Raw genomic sequence first — 15488 nt, 5'->3', positions numbered from 1 at the left:
TTAGATAAAACACTTGAATCTTTTAAGTTATATTCTTGCTCACGTGGACCATTAGAAAAGTCTTTAGACTACATTTTGAGAGCATTCCAAAAGAGTAAGATACAATACATTATTTAAAGTTTTGAAGGCCATTATCATCTTGACTTTACAGGCAGCTGTGTGAACAGATTTTTTTTTCTTTCTTCCTAGGACCTTTCATTACTCAGAGCCATATTATTTTGTTGCAGCATTAAGTGGAGAATAATTCCATATGTGTTTTGCAGTTTACTGTATTTCCAAGAGCTTTGGATGCCTTCAACAGATAAAATAGCAGACCTTCTCTACATTACTTAAATTGCCAAAGTTACACAGTGTCAGCCCTTACAGATGAGGGTGTATACTCAATGAATCAGAGGCATATTCCGCTTCCCCAACACACACACAAAAAAATGTAACCAGAATGCCCACAATGTATATTCTGTTAAATGAAAGCAAAATTCTAGAAGAAAGGGGCATTTAGACATAGGTCACAATTTCCAGAACCATTATCAGAAATATTACAATTTTGTTTGGCTGTTGTAAAAGGACATTATTCAAACCTACTGTTGATGCACAGAAGTACCTATGCCTTTTGAGATTTTCATTTGTTTCTCGCATTGTGCTTAGTAATAGCTTCAAGTTTAGCATACTCCGACATGAAAGGAGGGCTGAACATACAACATCACAGCACATTATGCTGCAGCAATCTATTTTCTTGTGGTCACAAGGTCTGAGAAATGAAAGCAGTTTTCTCATTAGGAAGGCATTTTTGCAAACTGTAAAACTAAACAAACACATTTTTTTTGTCAATAATGCCACCTAAGAAAGTAGCATCAGATATTTGAAGAGACTCGTGTTTGTTCTTGATTGGCAAAGGGGAAAAAGAACCTGTTTGTGGCTCTCATTGTTATTTCTTTATTATCTTCAGTTATAGAATTTAAGAAATAACTTCTGTTTTGCGTGGTACAAAGTCTGGCTAGAGTATCCCCAAAGTAAGAGATGTTAAGCAAGGATCCAATGTTAGTTATTTCTTCAAACAATTAGGATTCCTGCTTTAGGGAATTAGATTTTGCTTTCACTGCTGACTTCTAGGAAATACATTCTTCCCATTAGGTGATGTGAAAATGACAAAGTGTTCAAAGCAGAAAACTGCTTTGTAACACTTCTTTAAACTGACAATATTTGTGATTACCTCATTTGTATATCATTTCTATATCTCATTCCATGAACCTGTCCTGGGACCATTCTTGAAGTACAGACCAGTATAATGTGTTAGGAATTTTTCTATATGGCATTTCTGAGGCAAACATAATAAATAGCTATAGTTAATAAAAAGCAAAGATATTATGCACTTCATGTATACTTTTGAACTCAGAAAAGCAAAAACTGTATCGTAATTTAGGCACAGTCTAAAAAATCATACAAAGACAGAAAAGTGTTATGACTCATTTGTCTATACATAAAGATATGGACGTTATATCACAGAGCAAGTGCTCTCAGATCAGGTAAACAGTGATGAAGAAAAGAGATACGATCTGTGCCCTCATGCAAATCACAGGTACCTGTGCAATGTGACAACGCAGCAGACACTCTTGATTGATTGAGTCATTGATTGATTCATTCAAATAGACAACCCTTTGAGCAGGCATGTTGTGTACAGATGTTAAAAACACATATATCTGTTAATGAGTCTGCCACATTCCATTGGAAAAGACAGGCTAGTAAACACATATTACACTATTATGTACAATACAGTGAATGTTATTATCAGAGTTTTCTACGGGTACCTTAAATAATGCCAGTAACTTTCCTATTGGAATCAGACAGTTTTTTTCCCCCCAAATATGTAACATTTGACAGAGACTCAAAAATGTAAGTAGATTATTTTCAAATAGAGAAGAAAGGGTATTTGGGGATAAGAGTCACAAGATGAATGTTAGTTTAGGGAGTCCTGGGCCATGTAGGCCAGATGGCAGACAGTGAGCGCGAACGAGAAGGATGACAGGAGATAAGACTGCTTTAGGTCCACAGAGAGTGCCCTGAGAGAGAGTTACTATCTTTCTCCAACTCAATTTTTGATGCAGATAGCATTTAAAACACCATATTGCTAGATTTCATTTGAAATTTTATAAATGTTTGACCGATAGCCCGAGCTTTCTCTTCTTTGTTTTTTAGCTGTGTGTAGTTGACATGCAATGCTACGTTGGTCTCAGGTGCGACACACATGTTATATCAGTTTCAGGTGTACAGCTTAGAGACTTGACAGGCTTATCATAGTTGGCTGCGTTCACCACAAGTGCAGCTACCATCTGCCAGTTATGTTGCTATTAAAATATCACTGATTGCGTTCCTTATGATTTGCTTTTTGTTCCCCTGAGTTACTCATTCTACAACTGGAGGCCCGTGTCTCCCTCTCCCCTTCAACCATTTTGGCCCAAACCCCACTCTCCTTTCCTCTGGCAACCGTCCGTTTATTCTCTGGATTTATTGTTCTGATTCGGCTCTTTGTTTGTCTATTTATTTATTTTAGATTACATTTATGGGTGGAATCATATAGTATTTATCTTTCTCAGTCTGACTTATTTCATTTAGTATAATACCCTCCAGGTCCATCCATGTTGTCTCAAATGGCACATGCTCATCCTTTTGATGGCTCTGTAATATTCCTGTGTATGTGTGTGTGTGTGTATACACCATTTTCCTTATCCATTCTTCTATCGATGGACACTTAGATTGCTTTAATGTCTTGGCTATTGTAAATAATATTGCAATAAACATAGCGGTGCATGTATCTTTTTGAGTTAATGTTTTCATTTTCCCTGGGTAAATACCCAATAGTGGAATTATTGGATCATATGATATTTTTATTTTTAATTTTTTGAGGAACCTCCATACTGTTTTCCAGAGTGGCTACACCAGTTTACATTCCCATTAACAGTTCATCTGGGGTTTTATTGCATTGCATTCCCAGACCTGAGCAAAGCTTACATCACATTTTTATGATGTTGTTTTCTTTTCTAATTTTTTTTTAAATTTAATGTTTATTTTTGAAAGAGAGAGAAAGAGAAAGAGTGAGAGATAGATAGAGAACATGAGCAGGGGAGGGTCAGAGAGAGAAACACAGAATCTGAAGCAGGCTCCAGGCTCTGAGCTGTCAGTGCAGAGCTGGATGTGGGGTTCGAATTCACAAACTGTGAGATCATGACCTGAACTGAAGTTGGACACTTAACCTGAGTCACCCAGGTGTCCTTTGTGATGTTTTATTGTAGTTGTCTTTAATAGAAAGACCATTTGAGCTATTCTTGGTAAGTAAGGCTTCACTGTGCAGTTTTAAAGTTTTGTGAGATGACCTGATGTGAATCGTGTAACCATTTGTACATATTTGCATGTATGGGCTGAGAAATGGATGAAAAGTATAAGTTACTTAACTATTTTTGAACAGGATTTTGCCCAGGAACACTCTTCAAAATGGTTTTGCTATTCTTTGCTCCTCACTAGATGAAACATAAATATAACTGTTCTAAAGAGAGGGAGGTCATGGTGAATTGGCAGTTATTTGGGTGGTATTGTTATTTTTATTACTGTTATTGTTGTTGTTATCATCATCATTGTGGTTTTGAAACTGTTGGGCACATTCTACAGAGTCTGAGATGCAAAGGCATTCTTCTAAAAGCTGCCCATCTCACTCCTTTAGGAGAGGAGCTGCCTTTTGGTAATCAGATAATTAACATATGTTGATGTCTTAACACTCACAATTGAGATCCTTTTCTGGCTTCAAAACCAATACAGAATTGAAGAATTTCCTCCTCTCTTTGTGTTAAGAAGGACTAACAAACAAGAGGTTTTATCCACATTCTGTGTAAACCAATCCTATCAATCATCCCTCAGGCAATGAGACTTGGTTTGCTCTTTTGCAAAAGATAAGATTGATAATAATGATATGCATTCACAGCATTTCCTTCTTTATTTGGGCACTCCATTTTCAAGTAGAAAGTTCACAACTTACTAAGTAGCAAGCTATCAAGATTTAGAGCATGCCCTGCTGTTGAGCCTTCTTTTTTTATGTAGCATAAGAATTGTATCTTGAGAGAAAAAGGTCCAAATTATGCTTTTCCAGTGACAGCTTATCAAGTCTGTAATTATTTTTCTAGACAATGAATCATCTAGAGAAAATGGACACAAACTGTCCTTGATCTAGGAGGCAGGAATGGCATATGTTCAGCTCACATAATGTTATTACAATCTCTTGATCTTGCTACATGGCCTATCTTTAGGCTTTGCTACATTGTGGAACATGTTAAATTCACTCTACATCAGGTAGCATGATTCTCCAGCTCCATGGTCTACCTTAGAGATAGAGCCATACCTAATCCATCCTTAGGGCAGAAAGAATACACTGTATACATGAATCATGACCTTGTGACATACCTTGTAGAGATTTGTGGTAAACCATTTGCTCCAGTCCACTGCCCTGAAGTGTCCATGTTGGGACTGACTGCACAGTAATTGATAAAGAGACACTGATGTAGTCAGCCTAGCTACATATTACACGGTGAAGAGTCATCGACCTTTCATACACCTGTTCAGTCGACATGCCTGAAAAGCTTAGTATCATTTTTGATACTTTTCATTCTCATATATTCTTATACTCTTCACATATAATTCACTAACAAATTCTGCCTGTCTCTACTCTTCAAAATATATCTAGAATTTAATACTTTTTCATGATTTTTCTGCTACCATCTTCTTTCAAGTAGCTATCATATCTCATCTGCATTATTTTAATAGTTTCTCAGTGTACCCTCCCTGATTCTGGTGCTGCTCATCTTTGGTCTATTCTAAATCTGGCAGCAAATTATCTTATAAAATATTAGCATGAGTATCTTTATTCCTCAGCTCAAACTCTCCAAGAGCTTGCTCACAATGAAAATGCAAGTGCTCATGACTTACCAGCCTTACATAATTTATTCCCTTAGATTCTCTCACATATCTACCTCATCTCCTCTTCCATTTGCTACAGCAACACTGGTTGCCTTGCTTGTTTTTGAATAGACTGGTTGTTCTCTTTTCTAAATGCCTATATATTTAGTAGTCCTTCTGCCTGGGATCTGCTTCCTCAGATATCAACACAATTTGTACCCAGATTTTATGTCTTTACTCACATGGTGTCCTCTCAGTGCCATCATCTCTGGCTGCCTTCACCTTTGTCTAATATTATATCTGGTGGGACACGTGGGTGGCTCAGTTGGTTAAGTACCCAACTTCAGCTCAGGTCATGATCTCGTGGTTCGTGGGTTTGAGCCCCATGTCAGGCTCTGTGCTGACAGCTCAGAGCCTGGAGACTGCTTCAGATTCTGTGTCTCCCTCTCTCTCTCTCTCTGCCCCTCCCCCACTCTCACTCTGTCTCTCAAAAATAAATATACATTAAAAAAACTAAAAGAAATTCTATCTTGCTTCTCTACCCCTTTTTTCATCCCTGCCTGCAAATCTCCTTATCCTTAATTATTGCTTTAATTTGTTTTCCTTAGTGCTTATTACTATCTAACATACTGTATGATTTAAGAATCTACTTATTCCTCTACTTTCACTAGAGTGTAAGCTCTAGAGGACATTTTCTGGTTCATTGTTGTATCCGTAGTACTTAGATGTAGTTCTTGACATATAGTAGGCATTCAGTAAGTGTATACTAAATAAATAAACTTTAATGACCTATATCCTCATTCATTAAGAATTCTACATTTATGTTTAAAATTTTATTTATTTATTTATTTATTTATTTATTTATTTATTTATTATGTTTTTATTTGTTTTTAAGGGGGGGGGTAGACAGAGTGGGCGGGGGAGGGGCTGAGAGAAAGGCACAGAATCCAAAGCAGACTCCAGGCTCCGACCTGACAGCACAGAGCTGGATGCTGGGCTCAAACTCACAAGCTGTGAGATCATGACCTGAGCCGAAGTTGGATGCTCAACCAACTGAGCCACCCAGACGCCCCATTTAAAATTTTATTTAGCACAATATCATATCCATAAGTTATTTTTTATGAAAAATTTTTAATGCTCATCTATTTATTTTGAGAGAGAAAGAGAGGGCACGAGCAGGGGAGGGACAGAGAAAAGGAGGGAGAGAGAGAATCCCAAGCAGGCTCCCCACTGTCAGTGTGGAGTCCATTGTGGGACTTGAACTCATAAACCATGAGATTTTGACTTGAGCTGAAACCAAGAGTCAGAAGCTTAACCAACTGAGCCATTCAGACACCCCAATGTCCGTAAGTTATTTTTACCTATAAAAACAGAAATAAACATTTTAAAGGTACACAAACAGACAGAGAGGCACAAGTAATAAACAGGCTAAATGGCTGCCTGTCAGAGGAGAGGGGCATGAGTGTGAGGTTACAGGATAATAGGACATAATGAGGAAGGATAAAAGAGAAATGATGTAGAATTTGATAATAGTGGTTAACTCATTCCTCGGCATCTGAAGATGTGTATATATATGAGAGAGAGAGAAGAGAAATGAGAGGAGATAGAGAGAGAGAGAGGATAAACTTGTGGCTAACACTAAAGTTTCATCAGTGAGAACTTAGTGTTCAATTCCCTTCTCCATTGCCTGATTCTACCATGGAATCTGCGAGGCCGCAAATGTTAAAAACAAAACAAAACACCCTGAACTGAGCTTTTCTTGTACTTAGTAGTGAGATATGACAAAGTAAATAAATAAATAACAATCCATAAGAAGTGAAATTTCATGGGAGGACAACCCTTCCTAAAGAAAAAGGAAAAGCCAAATTGGGACAGTCTTTCATTTATGCACACTGACCTTTCTTTGTGAAGAATACAGTAATAATGCTTTGAGGTATGCAGCCAGATTGTAACCTTGAGGGCAAAACCCAGAAAATAAACATGATGTAGCAGAAAGATAGAAGGAGCACACAGGTCTTTTTTGACATTCTTGAACAGCTGTACAATCACTGGACTGCTTACGTGTGGAGTTCTGTCACATGGAAAAATAAACTCTTATCTGTTTTTTATTTTCTATCACTTGATGCCTCTCCAAGCCATCTAGTTAGTCTATTGAATATCAGTGCTTCCTATTATTAAGATCTGATACTTACATCATTCATTGTCAGTTAAAATGAGGATTTACTTTGGCTCAGAGACTTAAAAATATTATCTGCATCCATAAGATGGTGAAGGGAAGCCTGATTGAATTTACTTGAATGACTTGGGTAATCAGGAAGAATAAAATACAGACAATAAGTTTAAAATGTAGAATAATACAATCAATTTCATTCTATTTCATGGCTGATGATTTATACATATAAATAGATACTGAATAAATTTTGCACAATTGCTTTCATGGAGAATAAATTAGATTGGATCATTTCTCCATAGCAGACTAACATAGGCATGGATTATTTTTGCCTTTGACAATCATAGATGCAAAAGTATTTTGAGAGCTCCAAAGTCAAAAAATACATCCTTTGAACTATTTTTTTTTCCAAAGTGTTTGAAAATGTCGCTACTACAAACCTACTCAATTAAACTTGCCCAATATGTCTTCAATTGCAGTTAACTCACTCATTATGGAAAGCATACTTTTTAAAAATCTTATTCTTATTGGGTATAACTTAGAGCATCCTTTAAGAGCAGATGCAAATTTTATTAAGTTAGTCTAGCACAAATATTTAATCAGTATGTACCCTTAATATGCTCAATGTCAACCTTTGTGTTCTAAATGCTTTGCATGTAGATGTTGATGTATTTGAATGAGTATTTGAATTGAATGTATTTGAATATATTTGAATGAGTAAGGACTGTAATATGTTTTTGACCATAACAAGAACATAAAGGGTAATAATAATTGATTTTTATTTGTAAAATATTAATGGAACAAATAAAGGCACACTAGAACTGTTTGCTGTTGTTTTTTTTTTTTTTTTCAAGTGACAAGGGCAATCTAGCCCTTACATACAGTCTGAATAAAACTGTATATTTATTTCATTCCATAATATTTTATAGCTATTTATGTTATTTCTTTAACTAGGCACTGAATGTTTATTTAAATGTAATATAATATGGTATAATATAATATAATATAATATTATTTTATTTTATTTTATTTATTTTATTTATTTTATTTTTTATTTTTTTTTTCAACATTTATTTTTGGGACAGAGAGAGACAGAGCATGAACGGGGGAGGGGCAGAGAGAGAGGGAGACACAGAATCGGAAACAGGCTCCAGGCTCTGAGCCATCAGCCCAGAGCCTGACAGGGCTCGAACTCACGGACCGCGAGATTGTGACCTGGCTAAAGTCAGACGCTTAACCGACTGCGCCACCCAGGCGCCCCTAATATAATATAATTTTATTTTTGAGAGAGAGAGAGAGCAAGTGGCAGAGAGAGAGGGAGAGAGAGAATCCCAAGCAGACTCTGTGCTGTCAGTACAGAGCCCGATGTGGGGTTTGATCCCACAAACCATGAGGTCATGATCTGAGCTGAGATCAAGAGTCAGATACTCGGGGCGCCTGGGTGGCGCAGTCGGTTAAGCGTCCGACTTCAGCCAGGTTACGATCTCGCAGTCTGTGAGCTCGAGCCCCGCGTCGGGCTCTGGGCTGATGGCTCAGAGCCTGGAGCCTGTTTCCGATTCTGTGTCTCCCTCTCTCTCTGCCCCTCCCCCGTTCATGCTCTGTCTCTCTCTGTCCCAAAAATAAATAAACGTTGAAAAAAAAATTAAAAAAAAAAAAAAGAGTCAGATACTTAACTGACTGAGCCATCTAGGCACCCCTAGTCTCTGAATGTTTAAAGAAAAAGGCCCTCTAGCTCATTTTCCTTCTGTATCCTCATGAGAAGTTCATAAATTCATAAGAACTTCTACTCATACTGAAATTGTAATTATGATCCTCTGTGTACACCAGAAAGCTACAGATTAACATTCGTTCATCTTTTCAACGGTGTGTCAAATGCAGTGAAATGTTAGTAGATCAGACATGTAATATCTGTCTTCATGGAGCTTCCAGTGGTCAAGAGGCAGCCTTGTAAAGAGGAAGTTATTAAGTACCTAATATTTAAGCAATTAGAGTAATAAGAGGGGGAGTTCAGGTATTTTAGGAAACAAGAGGTGGGACTTAATGTGGATTTGGGTAAGAGAAGGTTTCCTGGGGAACATGATCTTAAGTTAGAACCTGAAAAATGAGTAGGAATTGACAAGGCAAAGTGGGGGAAAACCTGTGAGGAAATGGACTCCATATAAAGGTGCTTCATAACTAAAGTGTCTGAGGCAAAAGAGAACATTGCTCTTTCTAGGAAGTGAAAGTAACCAAACGTGAATGGAAAGTAGAATAGGAGTTTGGATGTGGGCTGAGCAGTGGATAAAGTCTGATCCTTTCTCTAAGAAGCAAGATTTCTGTGGCTTGCCCTCCTTTCTCTTCACCATTCATTAGTTTTCTTCTGTTTATGATGGTCTGACTCTTCTTTAAGACACTCACTTAGCATTTCCCCATTGGTCTGTAGTTCCTTTTTTTAAATGTTTTATTTATTTTTGAGAGAGAGAGAGTGTGTGCAAGCAGGGGAAGGGGACAGGAGGGACAGAGGATCTGAAGTGGGCTCTGTGCTGACAGCAGAGAGCCAATATGTGGGGCTTGAACTCATGAACCTCGAGATCGTGACCTGAACCAAAAACAGAGGCTTAAGCAGCTGAGCCACCCAGGTGCCCCCACCTCCCCGGGTCATTTTAAATTGGATAACATGACTCCATCCCAAATTTGGGCACATAAGCCTTTGCTAAGTCTGGGAGCCCAAGTCCTAGTGTTTAGCATGAAACTAAGGATTCCTGTCTGTTTTTCACAAACCTGGACTGTCAGTTTGGTACCTCTTCCCAACCTGCCTTTAGATAAACAAAGAAAAGAAATGTTGTCTTTTTCCTGGGAATGAGAAGAAGGCAGCAGTGCTGATATACCCCAACTGCTCCTACCAATTCATCCTGTTAACACTAGTCAGAGAACCAAGTTTCAAATCAGACTGATCGGAGATAAAGTCTCCGTTTTATTACCTGAAAGCTGTATATACATAGTCAAGTGACTAATTTCTTCCAACTTTAGTTGTGTTATCTGTAACACAGGAAACTTTAAAAAAACTAAGTTTTTGTGTTGCCATCAGGATTAAAATAATCTTGTCTGGAAAGATTTTAGAAGAGTATTTTGCAAAAAGAAGGAGTTCAATACAGGAGAGAAATTATTGTTAATTTTTCTCTGAACTTTGTTTTCTTTTTATCTTAAAAAAAAAAAAGTAATGTCCATATCAAAAAACTCTTAAAAGAAGTTAAGGCCGCAAAAGCACATAAAAGGTATCTAGTGCATGGTAGACCCTCAATTAACATGAATTTCTCCCTCTTATTCTTAGGGCATAAAAAAGGTGGTTGTATTCAAGGCTCTTCATATTTCTCATACGCATAATTAATTTTGGAGTAAGGAGAATGGTATACATAAATATACAAGAAAATGAAACGTACCCCAGGAAGTACACGTCAGGGAATACTGAATGCTACCTTTCCGCTATTAATTATAATAGTAGGTATAGTTGTAATTCTGTATTTGTCCAAGCTTTTGAGTAAAATAACTAGAATGTGTAAGTCACTTGGTAACCCTGCAACTATTTGTGTGAATTTTTGTACAAAGTAGGGAAATTCAGTCTGTTCTGGCTAATTTATTATAAAATGTATAGTAATGTCTAGAGTGTTATATTGGCTGAGGATAGTTACAAAATTGACTGAAGAACATGCTTATTAATATTTTATCTTAAAATATTAAAAATATCAACTCAAATTTCATTTAAATTCTAAGATGTATGGAAATGTTTAGTTTTCCTCCAATGCTATAATTCCCTAAACTTTATGATTTCATCCCCAAACTACACACAGGAAACACACAGGAGACTTGCCAAAACAGAGACAAAATAATTCTCTACTTTTCACAGAGATGATTGTTCATGCACTTTGGATCATATTAAGAATACAGCATTGCCAAATAAAATATCATTATCTGGCATTTTGGATGTCTTCTAGATATTCAATAATGATTCGTGATCTTTACTGTCCCTGGTCTGATATTAAAAACCACAAAGCAATTTGTAATCACTCAATTTTGCTGTTGTTCACTTTTTGGTAAAACATGATAAAGAAAGTGATGCAAGTCAGTTCTAAGAGGCATTTACAGACTTTCTAATAGTATGAACTGGGCTATGATCTCTATCTGAATGCATTTTAATTTAGAAGTCATGTGCTCACCATAGAAATTAAAAAAAAAAAATTTAATGTTTATTTTTGACAGAGAGAGACAGAGCACAAGTGGGGGAGGGGCAGAGAGAGAGGGAGACACAGAATCTGAAGCAGGCTCCAGGCTCTGAGCTGTCAGCATAGAGACTGATGTGGGGTTCAAACTCACAGACCGCGAGATCATGACCTGAACTGAAGTCGCACGCTCAACTGACTGAGCCACCCAGGCGCCCCTTTACCATAGAAATTTTTACAAATGCTAGGAGATAGCCTCTATCATATCTTTTCAATGCAGGAGGTCTATTGATTAATATTGGCCATTGTCATTCAATTCTGTTGATGAATCCACCATTGTATTTAAAGTTAAACTACAAAAAGCCTCCCCCAAATTATTTCCAAACTTAATTTAAACTGTGTTTTGGCTTATATCCTTTCTGTTGTTGCTGCACAGATCTTGCTGTTTTGTGTTTTTTTTTCAATAGTTGCATCTCCTTAATATTCCCATCCTTGTTTGAAAAAAAAAAAATTGTGTGAATGGCAGGAGGCTTTGGATTATTAGGCTCCTTTTATGTGGCACTAACCAACTTTCCTAATCATAAATCAATGATTCAGTATAAGAGGCTAGTAGATTCAGAAGAGGCACCCTTTTTACCCATATGCATACATCGTTCCGCACACTCACCAAGGACAAAGATGGATTTATGCAAATGGAAGTCCTTTTAGCAAAAAACAAACAAAAACAAAAACAAAACAAAAAACAGAGAGAGGGAGAGAAGAGAAACAGGGACTGTTTAATTTGAGTTGAATAAAAGTAGGAGAAAAGGTTGCATTTTGTTGGGTAATATATTTAGGTTGAACTGACATCTGGTTCTAATTTGCTTTCCAAGCTGATATTTTTTTCCCCCAGTTCATAATGGTCCAAAGTTACCATTTTTAAACTCTTGCATTTTTAAAACAGTTATACAATTTAGAAGAAAAATACTATTGCTGATTTCTGCACACTAGAGGGCACTAAAATATCCTAAGATAAAATGTACTCAAGGTTTTACCTGAGCCGACTTGAGGGAATAATTATCATATTTTTAAATATTTTAAAAGAAACACAGAGACAATAATAGAATTAACACAGCATTGTTTAAGTATTTGCTTTGAAAAAAAAAAAAGATCACAGTATTATTTTTTAAAGTGACAATTGTATCAGATTTTCCTAGTAAGGTATGCTGGGTCTCAGGATATTTTATATGAACCTCTCAAACCCCTTCTTATTGCTAATCTTTTCTGAAGTCGTAATTGCCAAATAGATTTTTCCATTGATCCATAACTAACTTTTACAACCATTGTGGTATAATCATATTGATAATACTATTGAATGCTCAACAATCTACCATTTTAGGGCTGAGAAACACTAGCCATTTATTGGCTGGCTAATGTTCAGAGCTAGTATATATATGTTTTTATTTTTTAGTTTTGGAATGTGCTTAAAAACAAGGATTTTTCAAACAGCCAATAACACGTTTTTAATTAAGAGACTTCTTTCTGTGGTCTTTCTCTTATTCATAGTACTTCTTCCCCTTAGCACTTTGATATTCACTCTTTTTTAAAAAAATTTTGTTTTTGATAGAAAGAGCATGAGTGGGGGAGAGACAGAAAGAGGGGGACAGAAGATCCAAAGCAGGCTCTGTGCTGACAGCAGAGAGCCCAATGAGGGGCTGGGATGCAAGACCTGAACTGAAGCCTGATGCTCAATCAATTGAGCCACCTTGGTTCCCCTGATATTCACTTTTAAATAGCTTCTTATGGATGTTAAAAATAAGACAACAGACTCAAAATGGAAATGGTATAAGCATATGCCACCAAATTAGTTTGGTTCTCCCAGAAATGGAAGCTTGAATCAGTTCATCAGGAATTGCTGATCAGCATTATTAGATAATATGCCTGATAGGACTCTGCCATCCCCTAATGGAAAGTAACTTTGCAACCAACCCACTTTTTTTGCCTTGTATAACTTCCTTGTTTCAGTTTCCTTCTGCCTATAAAAAGTCTTTCATTTTGTACAGTTCCTCAGAGCTCCTTCCTACCTGCTAGATTGAACACTGCATGTTTCGAATAGAATTTTGATCAAATTAAAAAAAATTGTAATATGCTTCAAATTTCTCTTTCAACATGAGTCACATGGAAACACACACACAATTTTTGTCTTTTCTCTTCTAGCCATGGACATCAACTAATAATAAGAAAAAGCAACAGGAACTTTGTGTGCTATAGATTACAAGCCACTCATAACTCTGTTTCAATTTACCAACCATTTTTAATGCCCATCTTCTTGGAAATTGCATAAGGAAGTGCCAAGGGAACAAAATCTAAAAATATATTTAGAAACAAGCAAATTGAAAGATAACTAAAAAGGGATAGAAAAACAAATAGATGAAAGTATTGACTGTGTAATTTATCATTTTGAAGTAAAAGTAAAAGTGCTTAGTTTTGGAAGTTGCGAGTTCTAGTTATTTGTCTTATCTGAACAAGAAGTGTTCAGGGAATTTGGCATGAAACATACAATAAGTACATACATCTAAATACATCCATTGTTTTCAGTGACACAAAAGTAATCCTATGAATATGCCAATTGATATAAATGTCTTTGCCCATAAAAAAGCTTTTTCTACGTACTGCCCTTAATACATTTAACACATTATAGTGACCATTACCGCCATATAGAAAGATAACTTTTATTACTTAAAGTTCAAACAGTCTATGGTAGGAGATAACACTTACAAAATAGTATTTATAAAGATATGATGAAATAGTTTATAACCTGAAGAGTGAATGTCAAAGCAATACCCAATTTGTCAGATAAAATTAAATGACAGATCTGATATACCGAGGGACAGCAGTTTTAAACTCAAACGATGTAAATGTCTACATAGTAATGGCAGATCCTGGTTGCATTACATTAAAAAAAAATTAAATGCTTATTTATTTCTGAGAGAGAGAGAGAGAGAGAGAGAGAGAGAGAGAGAGAGAGAGAGAGAGCACAAACAGGGAGGGCCAGAAAGAAAGGAAGGCACAGAATCAGAAGCAGGCTCCAGGCTCTGAGGTATCAGCACAGAGCCCAACATGCGTTTTGAACTCATGAAGCACGAGATCATGGCCTAAGTCGAAGTCGGACACTCAATCGACTGAGCCATCTAGGTGTCCCTACATTTTTTAATTTGAGTATTCAACTTTCTTTTCCTTAGTTCTCCACCCTCCGTTTCCATGTTAGGTATATTCTTAAACATCAGAAGCAGGTACACTGTGGTTTTTCAGTTTGTACTCTGGAGCCAAGCTGTCTGGGTGGAATCTTTGTGTTGCCTTTTATTGGTGATATGAGTTTCAGTGAGTTGCTTAACTTCCCAGTGGCCCAATTTCCTCACCTGTAAAATGGTAATAATAGTGGAAGTGGTGTTTTGTGAATGAAATGAAATTTTTCATCTAAGGAGTTTAGTCCTATGCTTGAATGGTTGTATACAAGTGTTTATTAAATATTTAGGGAGTAAGACCATTGAATCAATGACTTGTTGAGTTATTTATGATATTTAGAGAAATGGCATTGATATTTTTCAATTTTATATACCTCTTTGCTCTAAAATCCTGTTTTACTGATTGGATAGCAGCTTACTGAAATCATCATAGCAAAGTAAGTCTAAGTACCACTTGGCTCTGCTTTTTTATTTGATTGTAAACACATTTCCGTAAGTGCTTAAAAGCGCTGGATTCATTTTTAAAGTTACATTTTTACATGTAGTTTATCCTATGAGTTTCAAAAGTTAATCATTTGATTTCCACCATACAAATATAAATTCAACCCAATCTATCAGAACAAAAGTAAACTCAAATTTTCTAATCCTCATTTTTGGTCTCTATTTTATATAGCACTTAACACAGGTTGTCTTTAGTTTTTTAGTTGAAATTATGCGTGTGTGTGTGTGTGTGTGTGTGTTTATTTGTATTATTTCTATGGAGCCTAGACATTTAGAAACAAAGGTTGAAATGACTAAAGGTTGTTTTTTTAATACTGATTTTCAGTAGTGTGTGTGTGTGTGTGTGTGTGAGTGTGTGCATGCACGTGATGATTTTCAATTCCTTATTTATTTTACCTCTGCTGTCTGGATTCAGTTAAATTAAAAAACAAAACTTGTGCATTTAATTTAACCCAGCAT

The sequence above is a fragment of the Felis catus genome, chromosome B4 (genome assembly GCF_018350175.1).
Source record: "Felis catus isolate Fca126 chromosome B4, F.catus_Fca126_mat1.0, whole genome shotgun sequence".
NCBI lineage: Eukaryota > Metazoa > Chordata > Mammalia > Carnivora > Felidae > Felis > Felis catus.
The sequence above is the reverse complement of the archived record's forward strand: the minus strand, read 5'-3'. Positions refer to the sequence as shown.